Source organism: Anopheles darlingi, chromosome 2 (genome assembly GCF_943734745.1).
Source record: "Anopheles darlingi chromosome 2, idAnoDarlMG_H_01, whole genome shotgun sequence".
Lineage (NCBI taxonomy): Eukaryota > Metazoa > Arthropoda > Insecta > Diptera > Culicidae > Anopheles > Anopheles darlingi.
Window position 1 is genome coordinate 40,074,403 of NC_064874.1, and position 15,000 is coordinate 40,089,402.

General features: G+C 48.4%; 1 protein-coding gene and 1 long non-coding RNA gene across 2 annotated transcripts in view; one reads left to right on the forward strand and one right to left on the reverse strand.

The window, feature by feature from the left end:
- Positions 1-15,000, reverse strand: part of LOC125959231 (pseudouridine-5'-phosphate glycosidase) — a 159,199-nt gene that overhangs the window by 82,958 nt on the left and 61,241 nt on the right. The window lies entirely within an intron of this gene.
- The window catches only part of LOC125949469 (uncharacterized), a 74,820-nt gene that overhangs the window by 56,999 nt on the left and 2,821 nt on the right, over positions 1-15,000 (forward strand). Inside the window, exon 2 of the long non-coding RNA XR_007468666.1 lies at positions 12,407-12,503. This is a non-coding gene — a long non-coding RNA (uncharacterized LOC125949469). The remainder of the gene's footprint in view (positions 1-12,406; positions 12,504-15,000) is intronic.

Consider the following 15,000-nt stretch of genomic DNA (forward strand, 5'->3'; position numbering starts at 1 on the left):
GTGTTACATCCAAACCATTTCCACCATCTCCGGTTGCGATAATCGCAACTCAACACAACGAGAGCATCATTCGGGCTGTCGTTGTTGGAGTATCAGCGCATGTTACCTGCCAGTTGAAAAGGCGGATGACTCCCATTGATAATAACGATAATGATGGTATCAAATTCGATGACATAAACGAAGGTAAATCCTACCGCTCCCCCCGCCGCCTGCGCAAGTGCGTCCCCGGGAGAGTGCTGTTTGTACTCCCCCGAGGGCGGTGTTCAACGAGCTTGTTCCAAAAGTTATGACCTAAGCGAGCGGCCCCTAGACTCTGTCTCTGTAGCTTCCACTGAAGAGCACTGTAAACGTCCCCCGGGTACACCGGCAACAAATGAGCGGAAGGATGAGGAGGGAAAGAGGGGAGAGGGGGGTTAATTATAATCGAAAACTATTCCTTTCGCCCTAGACCGGTAGACAGAGTAGGTTTCTCTGTGGGCGTAGCGGGGTCAGCAGACAGGACAGGGCTTCCTACGAAGCGTGTGCTTGTGCTTTAGACTAGGGAAGGGAAGATGACGCGTGGTTCTGTCCCGATCCTGGGCCGCTCGCAGTGGTGCTGTGCTGTGTGTATGCTTGTATGTAATCAGCTAATTATAAGCGCTCACCTAACGCGACCGACGACCGTTGGCGTTCGCTCTCTCTCTCTCTCTGGTATGGGTGAGAAAGGAAAAGGGGAGCTTTGGTGAGAAAGTTTATGATTAACATGCAGCTCGACCCCCGGACCGTGGCAACCGCCGACTCGCGGGCTGTGGCCTGATCCCTAGTTGCTGTGCAGGCCCCAGTTCTACAGCAAACAACCCGCAACGCGACCCTTTGTGATAATTCAACAATACTAACAACAATAATCAGTGATCCGTGGGTACCCGGGGGGCAGGGGACGATAATCCGATCCTCGCGATAAGATCGCACTAGAGCACACTACCTGGGGGAGGATTGCAGGTCATAGGTATATAGTTTGACCGGCGTTGTTTGCGCGGGCTACAGTGCATGAATTAACTAGCGCGCCACATTGTTTATTAACTCCAGAGCACCGAAGGGAAGGGTGGGCTTTTCCAACACTCTCTCGCATGTCGTGGGTACCACGTAGCCAGTGATAACTGTCTCTACTCTGTGTGTGTGTTGTGGTCACCTGAAACCGACAGGCGCTTGGTTCTCGTTTGGGAACCGAGAACGCTAAATAATCACCATCGTCGGTCGGTAGTCATCGGTCGACCTCCGTGGGTCGACTGTGATTGAACGATCAGCGTTTGCTTCAAAGTGTGGCTTAATATGATTCATATGCTTCCATAATTACTGTAGCCCCGCTAATGTTTAATCGGAAATCTAATCGAATGCAGAGTAAACGAAGTATGAAATGCTAAAGCACTTCATCAGCGAAGCTCTATTGATGTCTGAATAGCTGTCAAAATTAGGACACGATTAAACGCATGACACGCCACCACATACATCAAACCGTTATTTGAAGGCTTCCTTTTTTCAGTGTTTGAAAAACGTGTATCGGTTACTCCTTCGAAGCACGAAGCCATTGAGAGCTTTTTAAAATTCACTAGCGGCATCATTTCCATCGCATCAGGAACCACACTCCCGCGTTCCCACATGCCACATCTGTTAAAGAATTTCTATCCGCACGATTCGCTTTAAAAGACTCCACGGCTGCATAGGCGGCGAGGCGCGGGCTAGTACTAGTGAAAGAAGCTGTGTGATGGCCAACCACCATAAAACGGAGCTCCGCGCTCTTAATCCACTTTACAGCCCTCCCGGGAGCGGTAACTTTTGGCAGCAGCAACGGCCGATTCCGGAATCCGGCCAAGAGAAAAGAAGGAGAAAGAAGGTGGTGGTATCGCTGGCGTTAAAGAGCAGAGGGCGTGAGAACGAGTTCTCCCGGTTTTGCTCGTGCCTCGTTTGAATTGACTGGCAGGCAGAAGCAGTGGGAACACCAAAAAGCGGATGATGGCCATGGAACAGAGTTTCACATTTTAACGCGCCCCCGGCAACACTTTCTGTTTTTCGCCGGCGCCGGCGTCGGGAAAAGAAAAACGACACTTTAGGCCGGTGCCGGGGGTTCTTATACGCAGCCCAGTTTTCGTCGAGTTTGTTTCCCAAGGAAAGCGTTTGGTTTGTTTTTTTTTTGTATTGTTTTGGCTGGTAAGAATCTCACTTCTCAACTCACTTTCCAGTTGCCACATCATGACGGTTACGGAACCAGGACCAGGAATCTTGTCTTAAAACTTTGTATTCGCAAACGAGAACGACAGTCAGGGATTTTGTTTGTGTCACTTTAGCAAATAAGAGGAGAAGTGTCATCTTACGTGAGCAAGTTATAGGCAGGAAATAGAATCATTTCGTAGCTATTAACTATGCTTTGCTACAAGACTCTCTTCCCAAATGAGCACACAGAAACACTGTCACGGAAACTACTTCACACCAGCGAATAGTGCAAGGAAATGGTTCTCAACAAAAACATTAAATAAATTATTTTATAATTTTCATTCCAAACCGCTGCTCAGAAAATTAAGAAAGCAGTACAGTAGATAATATTCGGTTCAAAACCCTACCATCATCCAGTGGCCAAATATCACGGCGACAGAGAAGTAGGCATTCGTTGGACTTTTTCCTTTTCTCTTCGTGAATGCCATTGAAATTGAATTCAGGGAACTGGGTTTTTCCACCTCGAGAAAGAAAAAAACGGGCACACCACCACCGGACGGGGAGCAGTTTACGAGCGAGGTTATAAAACAAAAGTGTAACCCAATTCTTCACTATTTACGGCTACCGTAAATTGATTACAATAGCTCATAGGGAAACATCATGCGCGTCATGGCCCGGATTCAATCAAATCAAAGCTTACACAACGAACGAAAAAGATAAAAGAAAAGCGAAAAGCACCCAAAAAGGGGGAAGCACTCGCCGAACGCCTCGGATGGTAAACCGAGCAGATCCACGGTCACGAACGGTTGCGCGAACGTGTAACGCTATGTGCGCGGTTTGGTTGTCGCGAAAGCAACACATCATCATGCTAGGGCACTGTTTGCTTCGTTCGGAGGCTAGTAAGCAACCGAAGCAACCATAGCCTACCGCGCGCCGCATTGCCCGCGGAGGAAAACTCGCCGGGTAACATACCGCAAATCGAGTGAAACTAGTGTCCCCGAAGATCCCGAAGGGGCCGAACCACCGGGGAACCCGGGAACCCGGCAACCGGGAGACGACACATTGGACGTCGTATACCATTTTCGATTCCCCGTAGACTCGTTGATGGCATTTCTGTGATCCTGGTTAACAGTGCCCGTGTGTTTATTGTGTACGAGTGGCAAGAAGAAGGGATAAAAATGTGCCTTACACAAGGAAGATTTCTCGGGATAAGGGGGTTTGTGGGTTTGTCCGTTTGTTCCATTTCTTTTCGATTTCGCGATTTCAGCCGGCACACGCTGTACAGTCGTCGTGGGATGACAAATTCGTTTATTCCGTCGACGAAATTCCATTATATTCGGTGTCAATATAATGCCATTTTCAATATGCCCGTCACCGCCGTGCCCAAGAGGAGGAGGAGGGTCGCGAGACATTTCAAAATTTCAGGCACAACATCGGAATTCCGGAGAATTCGTTTGAAGCAAGCGAAATGTACGGAACGTATACGTATTACGCGATTCCTGGAATATTGCGCCAAAAAAGGAAAGGATGATGCTTTACTAGGATTTTATCTACTCTCAAATGATGTCGCTTTGACTTTCTAACAATCATAATTGCCGCGACGAAGCATCTTGTAAGCACAGATGGTGTAAGCGAAGCAGATTGCAGTTTCCCATCGTTTCCATTGCAAATTGATATAGTCAATAAAGGCGAACACGACGACGGCGATGGTTTGGCGCCATCGTTAGCAAAGGGACGAACCTAAAAGCCCATCCACGGTAAGCACCATACATTTTATTTTTCATTCTATTTACCGTTTACCAGGAAGGATGTAAAGCTGATTGTTCGCCTTATTATTGATGCTTAAGCTTCATCTTCAGACACAACAATGGCACAACAGAAAGCGTTCGCGTTTCCTGCTATCTAGTAGTACTATTCCTTGCGATCTTTGATAGAGCGCGAATGAAAATTCCTATTAAAAACTCATTCTCCATTCTATTAACTACCACGAAATGGCACAAAATTATGGAAGTTAAATTTGTTGTGCATAGCTTGAATCAAATCTTTAAACTAAGTTTCAAAATTTTGATTTAACAAATCAAAAGAAAGACATTCCTTAATACTTTTAACTTCAAGTATCATCCTTCGTCAGCACTCATCAGGGATACATATAGCATCGCAGATTAGCAGGGAAATGTGACATCAATTCGTTTTCAGTAGTTCATTGATTGCCACATCAATGCAACGACCATCGCCATGCTTATCTAGTGCGATGCTAGCAGCACAGCAAACACAAAACTCGGACAAAGCCTAGCCGGAAGTACACACGAGCCACGCTGCTCTCGCAGGCCAACCATCACCATCACGCGAGAGCGATGTAGCCGATTGGTAGCCGATTAGCTTATTATACGCCATGACTAAACGACTCGTCAGCAAACAACGCGTCGTACGCACCGCCGCATACGCCCTATTGGATGCGTTGCTGAATGTTGATTCAAGGGGCACCCCCGTCCACCGATAGAATCCCTGTCTTCTAATTGATGTTTCGATGGCTGCTCTGCCTTAGGGTCCTTACGGCGGCATCGCGTCGGTTTTCGCTGCTGCTGCTGCTGCTGCTGCTGACCGTCGCGTGGTGAAGCTAAGCGTAAATCGTTTTCCAATCAACTCGATCACCGGCAGTCATCGTCGTACTCGCCGGGAACTCGCTTATCATCAACTTCCGCACGCATGTCCAATAAACAAACAGTTTCCTCCCACTCTTCCTCGGTTGCCTAAAAGTAAATGTCAATCCATTCAAAATGAGAGCCCCCTCCCCAATCGCAGCCATCGCATAATGGGCCAACCATCAGCATAAAACCGATTGAGTCTGAAACTGCCACGCTGCGACTGTCATGGTCGTAGTGGTGGACTAATAGTAGGAAAGGGCCAAAGGACGGGAAAGCAAAGCAGCGGCGGTTTGGTTTGTGTCGTAAAAGCGGTGAGCATCGAGCAAACTCCCGGACTCAACGCTACTCAACAGCGGAACAGCGGACACGTCTTGGTAAAGTGGCGAGGGGTCATTCTCATCAGTAGCGAGTGCCAGCCAGATAGCTGTTTCATCGATTAGGCAACGGGGTATAGCGGTTCCAGTTCTCTCTAATATGAACATGTAAATCGTATTGATTGCACTTGTCAAAATGACACATTACATTCACTCGTAAGTGTTGCCGCATTAGCCGATAAATCAACGTATCGTCGTCCCAACCAACCACCAACCGAACGTTGGGACCGAAATAAATCAGAATCATCCACATTTCGAAGGAGGGGGCGCTTTCCCTGCGTAGAACGGCCGTTCGGCTGTTCTAAATGGACCGATTTCGTGCGTTAGTCAACCAGGAAATACCGTTTCCGTTCAGCGCATCAAACGGTTGATTAATTGCGAACCGCCCCAAAACACCGAGATGGATGATGGATACCCCCGCACACAGCTAGAAGGGCCTCTTGTTGTTGAGTTCTTGTGCTTGAGTCCCGTTTTTTTTGGCTTGTCATGGAAGCTAACACTGTTGCTTATCGGTCGGAAGAGATAAAGATTTTTGTTTCCGTTTTGCCTTGTCCCACTGTGTCCCACTTTGGGACTGGAACAGGCACGGAAGGCGAATCACGGCGAATCGATTTGGTTCTTCCCTTCTTTTATATGTCCTTGGGCTTGATGGCCTACTAACCGGTGCTTCATCTTTCACGGGCAAAGTTACGCCATCGGTGGATCATTTATTAGTCAATTAGCAGAAGTGGCACTGCTGTTGTTGTGATGCGCGGCTCTTCCCTATTCACCATTTTGGTCTGTAAAACGAGCGCGACTTCTGCAGTGACATCCGAGAAGGCTGGTGGTGGAAGCTGTTAGGACATAATTAAAACGTTTATTGCATTCTCGCGCCGCTCGGAACGGGGCGCGCGTAACAAAATAAGCCAAAAACAATTGATTTCATTGTGGGAATTGCTGGGATTTTGCGAAACAATTGGCAATAACCAAGCGGCATAATAGCACGAAAAACGCTGATTGGGCTCGTTTTCCATCATGACGGCGTTCACCACACAGGCTGACAGAAGCCACACGGCACGGCGCTAAACGCTGCCAGTGACACTTGATTTCATGGTCTACTTTGGTATTATTTTTTTACGGTTCCCAGTTAATAGAGATCCATAAGCCACCGACCGACCCTGAGCCACCGGCGTGCGAATACGAATTGGCCTTCATAGCATAAGCCCAGGGTGGGGGGCTCCACTTCTTCATCTTCGCAAATATCCGTGAATTGTGGTCCCGCTTGCGGCAGAGGCTCCATGACAGAATTATTGTCAGCTCGTAAGGTCGTACAGTTTATGAAGCTCCTTTCCGTGATATGCATCACTCCATCCGTGGCTTGAGGCTTGCATTTAGACTCTACAATGACGGAGTATGATTGGTTCCCTTTCCGGGCTAGCTTATGAAGTGTGAGACCCTACGAAATGGAAATCACCAGAGAATGAAGAGAACCTCGAGCCTAACATGCGACTGGCACGTAAACCAACCACCACCAACGGAGCGGCTTTACCAACGATTCTCTTCCGCCGAGACTCATTACTCTCACTGGCAGAAATCAGGAAAGCAACGGGCAACGGCCTTTTCCCTTCGTCACAAAGGACGACTCGTTGTGGCGTGTCAATGAACCATCACCTTGGACTGTACCAACCAATGGGACAAAGTTTCCTCACGCAGGCAGGCAGGTAAGGCCGGTGAGAAGGAAGAACCGGGTTCGCCTTGGACTCGCAGCAGCAGCGACTCAACCTCACACTCTCACTTTTTTATAGCCTCCGTACGTTTATGGAGGCCAAAGAAAATCAATTTCGAAATCGTAAGATGAAAAACGGCCACCGGTAAGCGAATAAGCATTAGGTAACGAGGCAAGAGCAGACCTCCTCCTACTGGCGGCCCCAGCAACAGTCAGCATAATGAGAAGCTCACGGGGCACACTCCGATGGACAGCAGCTTGGGAGGGGGTGGGGGAGTAATCGCCCGGGAGAGAAAAAAAAAGTTTCGTGAAAATTGATTGTTGGCTTACACCGGAATTGTCAATACGCACGACATGCTCTTGCTTTCTCTCTAGTGGATCGAGAATGACTTCTTTTCCTGGCATGATTTTTTTTCTTTTGTATTTTCTTTTCCCGTTTTTTTCCCACACTCGAGAACTCTGAAAGCCCCAGACCAATAGAAGGCTCGGCGGCATTGTGCTTTCCATTCTGTGACCTAATTGAGTATAAACAAATTGAAGCCAGGCCTTAGATTACCATCAATTCGTCGAATGGTTAGGGCATAACTATCCACCATTTACTGTGGTAATGGGACTTGGTTGACGAGCTTCCCTCCCTGATAATTAAGGCCGCATCAAGCACAGCACTGGGTGATGTCTGTTGTTTGTGTTATGCGAAGCACATTAGTACTCGACAAGTTTGCTCCGTATAAACATGAAAACTTGGTTGAAATAGCTTGTTGTACAAATCCAGGGAAATTCAATTTCAAAATCATTTGCAAATCGATACTCCACTCTATCGGTCATGCGTGCAACACCAGCGTATGTATAATGCCTGAGGAGACTAAAAATCCCGGCTGGGAATGAATCAAATTTCACGCCATCGCCATCAATTCGCTTACCCACAAAATTACATCGAGCGCAATTGACCGGCATCATCAAATTCCTCCCCACCCGGGGCAACGGCCTGGCCATTGGAGACAATGTAATTCAATTCTGTCCAATTAGATCATTTGAAAATGATGCAATGCAATCCTTCCAACGGGTGCATACTGTTGCCAACTGTTGTAGTAGTTAGTGTTTCGTAAAGTGTAAAGCGTTTGCAGTCGGCTCCCGGAAACCACCGACCAAATTGTCAAGATTACTTTACGGTGATAACACGACCTGCTGCAAATCGTATGGGGTTGGGGTAGCAAATAGAAGGGCAAAGCAAAAGCAAGGGAATCCCATCCCAGATCTCGGTCTCAGCCCTACCACCACCAGCACCATCCGGGGCACATGGTGGTACATGATCATGCTTCAATGAATACATTATTTAAGGTTGACCAAACACTAATTCGATTAGTCCGAAGCACTCATGCGGAATGGTCTCATAACTGTCTAACCATCCCAGCAGGCTGGGGCCCAAAACGGAGTGAACGGGCGCTGCGTCCTGCGCCGTTTCCGGGGCAACCCGTTCCCGAAACGGAAAACGACATCCATCCAGCATTCCCATCCGGAGTCGCCAGGACGCTGTTACCCCAACACTCCATTAGAGCGATAACGAAGGTGTGATGATAACGGAAAGATAACACATCGACCCGGGCGGCTACAGGGTGACCGAGCATTCCTTCCGGAAAAAGCTCTCTTTCTTTCTTTCTCTTTCAGACACTCTCTCTCGCTTCGAAAGTCCGAGGTACAGTCGGTGCCTTTTGGCCAGCGCGGAGAAGTAGGAGGAGGAGGAGGAGGAGGAGGATGTGGGAATCGTTTTAAATAATTTAATTTCAACCTCGTCGGTTTGCGTCGCAAGCAACGGAAACGGCGAGAGGAGCGACCGTTTTCTGCCAACGTTTCTAATGTTTAAGCAAACATGGATAATGAATAAAAGAGGTCCGGTGCATCCGGCGGCAGCACTGCACACTCACCGACCGACCGACCGACCGACCGACCGACCGACCGACCTGTGACCTCTCTCGTCTTCCCCCCAGATTTTGCTGGTCGTGATGAATCCTAGGGCAGGTTAGGTTTATGTGTTTGCTCATACGTAATCACTGTTTTCTCTCCAAGGCATCGGATCGGGTCCTGGTGGCAGGATCTTGGCAGGTGGAGGGAAAATCAAATACACTCTCTGCACTCGCACAACTTTTGTCTTTATCGGGACATGAATCATGCTTTATTAAGCATATATTTCACCAGATGCTTCCACCGGAGGTTTAAAATGGCTCCAAAACAATCTCTCGACGGGAAGGGAGAGGAGGGGCAGCGCGTAAATGATTTACTTACGAAACACAATTTAAACCAATTTTCCAGCCCGTACCTCGATTCGGTATAAATTTTCATTACAACTCTCGCTATCTCACTCTCTCTCTCTCTCTCTTTCATCTTTCGCTCCTCTATTCTGCTTTATCTCGGATAAATCAATCTCTGTCGTCCTTTATATGCGCAGCCCATTTGCCACATTCTTCTGGTTTGTAGTAAGAGCTTCACCAGCTCACCACAAGACCTCACCTCACCAAAAGTGAACTCACCTCACCATAAAAGAGCACAAACTCCGCGATGAAGAAGGCAGTAAATTCCGAAAGTTTTTCATTATTAATGAGGTGACCCCGAGGACACCCACTCGTGGAATGGCATCACGGAATTATTGTCGGAAGCCATCCCCTAAGACGCCGTCGCTTTACCCGCTCGAAACCGGGCCAAGTATTAATTGATTCTGGCGGGGGGGGCCAAAGTCCCAAGCACACCGGCCCCCTTGGAGTTAGTAATAATTTTAAAGTTTTTTGCCCCCATAGGAGGTGGCATTTCTCGGACTCGGAGAAGCTGCACACTGTTTTCTCTCTCTCTCTCTCTCTCTTACTTTGCTCTCTTGCTGCTCACAACCCTCGGTTACACCGTGGATCGATTCACGTTTCAGCCGAAAGACGGCTACTAAGATGTGGGTTTTCTTTCCGCAAGAAGAGGAACACACGGATGGAAAAATTAATGGCACTTTGGTCGAACTTTACCGAGCCGAACTCATCATACAAGTATCGATTGGTCAGCAGCACCACCAATTGGTGAAGGTCAAGGTGAACAATTTAGGGACCGACAGAAATCGACGACGACGACGACCACTCTATGGCCGCATCGCGTGTGAATGTTTGTATAACGTTTTTTTTCCTTCTCTCCTCTCATTACGCTGTGTCGCGCTGCCTATATCATTGGGTGGCCTACGGTGGTTCATTATTCATCTGGGAAAAATGGTCTGCAAGGGGGCAGTAGTGGCGGCGGCGGCGGCGACGCGCTGGTGGTGCAGAATCATCAAACCGAATAGAGTTATCGGTGGCACCGGCATCATGCCGACTTACACTTGGCGCTTCGCTTAATTCCAGCTTCGATTGCGCTCCGCCGTTATGATTGAAGGATTTTTATCGTGTGCCGAACCTTGGTGGTACACGCCATCGAGCCCCTCCAAACGGGCACGATATTGACTGACATGATCACGCATTCTCCCCCCACCCCTTGGACAGAAAAACAAAAGAGAAATTATTCACGGCGCGAAAAGCCGCTCGTCACTGTTATTACGGTTCGTACAGTAAAATATGTATGAACGACCTTCCGAGGGGAAGCCCCAGGGACACCCCTGGAGGAGGCCGGCCACCATTTAATTGCTTCCCAAGTATTTTATCGTCGGCACTACGACCACAATGAATGGGAAAAGAGACATAGAGAGAGAGAGCACCGAAATCTCGCACACAAACTCACGCGCGCCACTACATCCTGCCTGTTATACATATTATGCCATTAACATTCCACAGACATTGAATGCTGATGAGTAGCAGTTTCACCATCCACCATCTCCGTCCGTCCATTCCCGAGTCCCTTCCAGCACAGGAGGGAGATAACGAATGGTTTCCAAGCCGTGCCAAAAGGTTAGAGATTGAAAATGAAGGAAACCCTAAAAACATTTCACGCGGGTTTAATGGCCAAACAAAACAAGAAAAAAACGAGCCAACGATGCAACCTTCATTTCCGGTGGGACATGGATTGGGCCTTACCCGTGCCAGAGACCCTGGGTCCGGACCGAGCTTCCCGGATAGGGGCCACGGACCGCTTTTCTTTGTACAGGTTTTACCGTTTCGATTACGGCACATTGTGCCGTAAAGCAGGGCGCGCGCGAATTCCATTTTTTTCTCGCAACAACGAACGAAAAACGACCTGGAATCATCACCGGAACGGATCGGCACAGCACGGATCGGATCGGATCGGATCGTAACGGTGCCACAGTTTTATGACTCCGGCAGACCGCCGACCGCAGCAGCAGCGCAGTCCCGCCGGTACGCCGCCTCTGGGAGAGCCCTTGGTACTCCCATGGCATATAAAAGAATAATTTCTTTGCTCCACTCCACCACCACTCCAAACACTCATTCGCATTCGCATCCGGTAGCATCCGCCAACATCGGTGATAATCGGTCGGTGTAGCGTCGATGGATGGTGGAGGTGGCAACATAAAAACCCCAATCCATCTCGCGCGCACACACACACACATACACACACACGCTGCAGTGAAACATAAATTTAACCGCCTTAAAAAGTACTCACTACCGAGTGGTTTTGGGCGAAGACTCCGACTCCGAGATTCCAGCTTGATCCATTCGCACCTCACAGGTGGGATTTGGTTTGGTACATGTTGGCTAAGCAAACGGTTGCGATTGATGATTGCAACGGTTTCAACTCACAGTTGGATATCCATTGCTCAGTAACTGTTTTTTGGGGGCGATTTGAATTCCCAAACCTATCCATTCTAAAGGTTGCTCCTCTTCAGGACAAGGTTCCGGAAAAGGGAACACTTCTGCATTTCTCCTTTGAAAAGTGGTAGCAACAGAAGAAGTGATAAAAGCCGGTAATAATTATGCCTTTATCCCATCACTTGGCTATGGAAATGAAAAAGCACACCCGAGAGAGAGAGGGCGGAAGGGACCATAATCCATCTGCACCTGGCCGGAACACGGCCACGAGTCCTCACGAGCCGAACACAAAACAGTTAATCCTTTTCGTTTTCCTCGTGGCACTCGCCTTTTTAACCTTCATCGTTCAGCGACCAAATCCATAGTGGCAGAACCGAAGAGCGATCATAAATATTGATCGCCTTCACGGTGCCGGCGGATGCGAACCAATAACACCAACATCATCCTCGAAGCGGCCAGGCATGGGATGCTGCCAGGGCGTGCTGTTAACCCTGCCGAAGAAGAGACCACACCTCACAGGTTAATGCTTATACCACGCGATAATGGAGTGCACGAGACGCGTGGTTTTGTGTGCAATGGGGAAGGAACGCGAGCGGGAAAAAAACCCAAAAATAACGGTAAACAACCGTTCCAAGCGTATGTAGCGTTCGATGAAGCTATTATAATGCAAAGAGCGCGTCATCTTCGACCGACGCGTTTTTGGGTTTAAAGTCAATAAAATGAAAGGATTAATTTGGGTTTTACTTTTTTTCGCCTCCCATTTCGTTTCAGACTTCACACAACCGGCACTCCAGAACCGAACCCAGAACAACCGAACCGAATGGCGCACGGAACGGACCGCCGAGCAGGACGGAACGTGTGCATGAAAGTAAGTACCGAAAAGTCCGCGCGGTTTTTAAAGGGAGATAATTGCGAGCACGGAATAAAACCGTCACTGACCGTCGGTAGATTTCACCGAAACGTAACACAAATACTACTCCCTTTACTCATAACCTACCGAGAGACAGAGAGAGAGAACAATGGACGACGGTGTAATGGAATGGCAAATCATGCGGTCTGGGGCACGCTCAACGGAATAATGAAGGTACTCTAAGGGGCTGTCTAGACAAGCTGGAGCATTAGCTCCAGATTGCCGGTGCCGATTGATGGCCGACTACACAATTAGCTACACGATCAATCATGCGTGTACGGGTTACGGGATTTTAGTATGACTAAAATAACTAACAGTTGTTTAGTATAATCACTGCAGTACAACAGCTCATTGAGCATGTCAAGCCGCTAGAGGAACTTGTTAAGGGTTGTTATGGTAAGACGATTCATACAACAACACCAACAGCTGCTCCCACGTGCGTCGTCGCCAGCAAATCGTACCCGGAGTACGGTTGATTGCCGTAAGCACCGTACAAAGCCCGAAAATTGATGCAAACGAAATCCTGCTGTTGTAACACTAGATTTTGCAACATAATTTCGTTGTGTATGTGGTACCGCGTTCGTTGTTCTTGCTTCTCTCGTTCTCTCTGCGCGCCCCGTGTCTGCCGAAGCCCGTTTCCGACAGCGGCAGCATCGGCAGTGGCGCAAATCGAAAACAGAGTAAGAGTTTCTCATGGCAGGCGGAGGTGGTGGTTCTAGTGAGGCGAAAAGGATTTTCTAGGAATATATCAGCATTATGACGGCTTATGCAAACATGGGTCCATCCGCAAGGGAAATCTAACTTGAAAGGTCGATGTTGATTCTGGGCCTTTGGCCGTTGTAATCGCCCTTAGACGCGCGGCAAGCTAACCGGACACACGCTCTTTCATGGCTTTCGTCTGGTTGTCGGTTTTGCCAAAGTGTTTTCCTACATTAAAATAAGCTGAAGTGTATATGGGAAAGATTTATGCGCCATGCCTTTCCACGGAGCGTTGCCATAAACATTATCGATCAGGATCAGTCGCTAGTTGTATCGTTAGAGCTGTCTTGTAGCAATCGAAAGCGGATTGACTTTTCACTGGCATCTCAGTAACCAAGGTTATTGAGTAACGCCGTTCACCGTTTAGCTCGTGTACTTCACTTCTACAGAATTATTGGAAATGAAGCACAGCCAAGAACGAAATCATTTTCCCCTTACAATCATTCTGTAGCTACTCTACTTTGAAAGTCGATCAGCTTCATATGAACGACCGAAAAAATTACCAAAATCGACCACAAAATCGTCACGTACTGTGTCATGGCTATCAGGCGAAGCAGCAGTCGTTTGATACTGAGTTCGGGTCTCAATACGTGTTTCTGCGATACGTGTATCGCGTCCAACGATTGATGCAATAAAACTCTAGTAGCTTTGGTGGAAGCCGTCACCCGGGCCCTTAAATAAAGAAGCCTCGACTTTAATCACCAAATCGCAGAGGATAACAATCAGTTGATAACCGCCTGGCGGACCAACGCACAAGGCTTTTATCGTTTGACCAACGTCATAAACGAATTCCGTTACTTCTGTGTCATCTCGCCCCTGTGCGTGGACATATAAAGAGGCCAATCGATGGTCGATACTACTTCTTTCGCGTGTAGGCTAATACCATGTTGCTCAAGTCGTTGGTAGTGATCACACTGAGCGTCGCGCTCGTGGCAGGAAATCGTAAGTATTGTCTGGTAGCAAAGTCTAGTGTCAGTGCTTTTATACGATTTTTGTTCATAAACAGCGAAGGGCAACCGTATCATCGGTGGATACGATGCCACGGATGGTCAGATCCCGTACCAGGTCTCACTGCAGACACCGGCGAATTTCCACTTCTGCGGAGGATCTATCATCGCTCCACGATGGGTCCTGTCCGCGGCTCACTGTACCATCGGTAGGGCTCCGGCCGCTGTGAACGTGTACGCTGGTAGTGTGTCCCGTGCATCCGGTGGCGTCTATTACAGCACCATGCGGATCGTCAATCATCCCACGTATGATTCCAACACGATCGAGAATGATATCAGCTTGATCGAGACGGTTGAACCGTTCGTGTTCAATGACAATACCCAACCGATCGCTCTCGGTTCCTCCTATATTCTCTCGGGAACTGGGGCAACCATTTCCGGCTGGGGTCGTACTAACGTAAGACCGAACGTAAATTCCCTTTTGCAGCAAAAGTCTTATGTTCTCCATTTCTTCGTTCATCTCTTTAGACGATGGATAATGACGTGACTGAGGTACCTGATATTATGCAATGGATGACGGCCAACATTCTGACGATGGAAGAGTGCCGCGCGGAGCGTCCCGGATCGAACAACATCTTTGACAATGTCATGTGTGTTTCGAGTCCGTCCGGTCAAGGTGCATGCTCAGGAGACTCTGGAGGTCCTCTGGTGTACGATGGTGAAGTGCACGGTATTGCATCCTTCGTGCG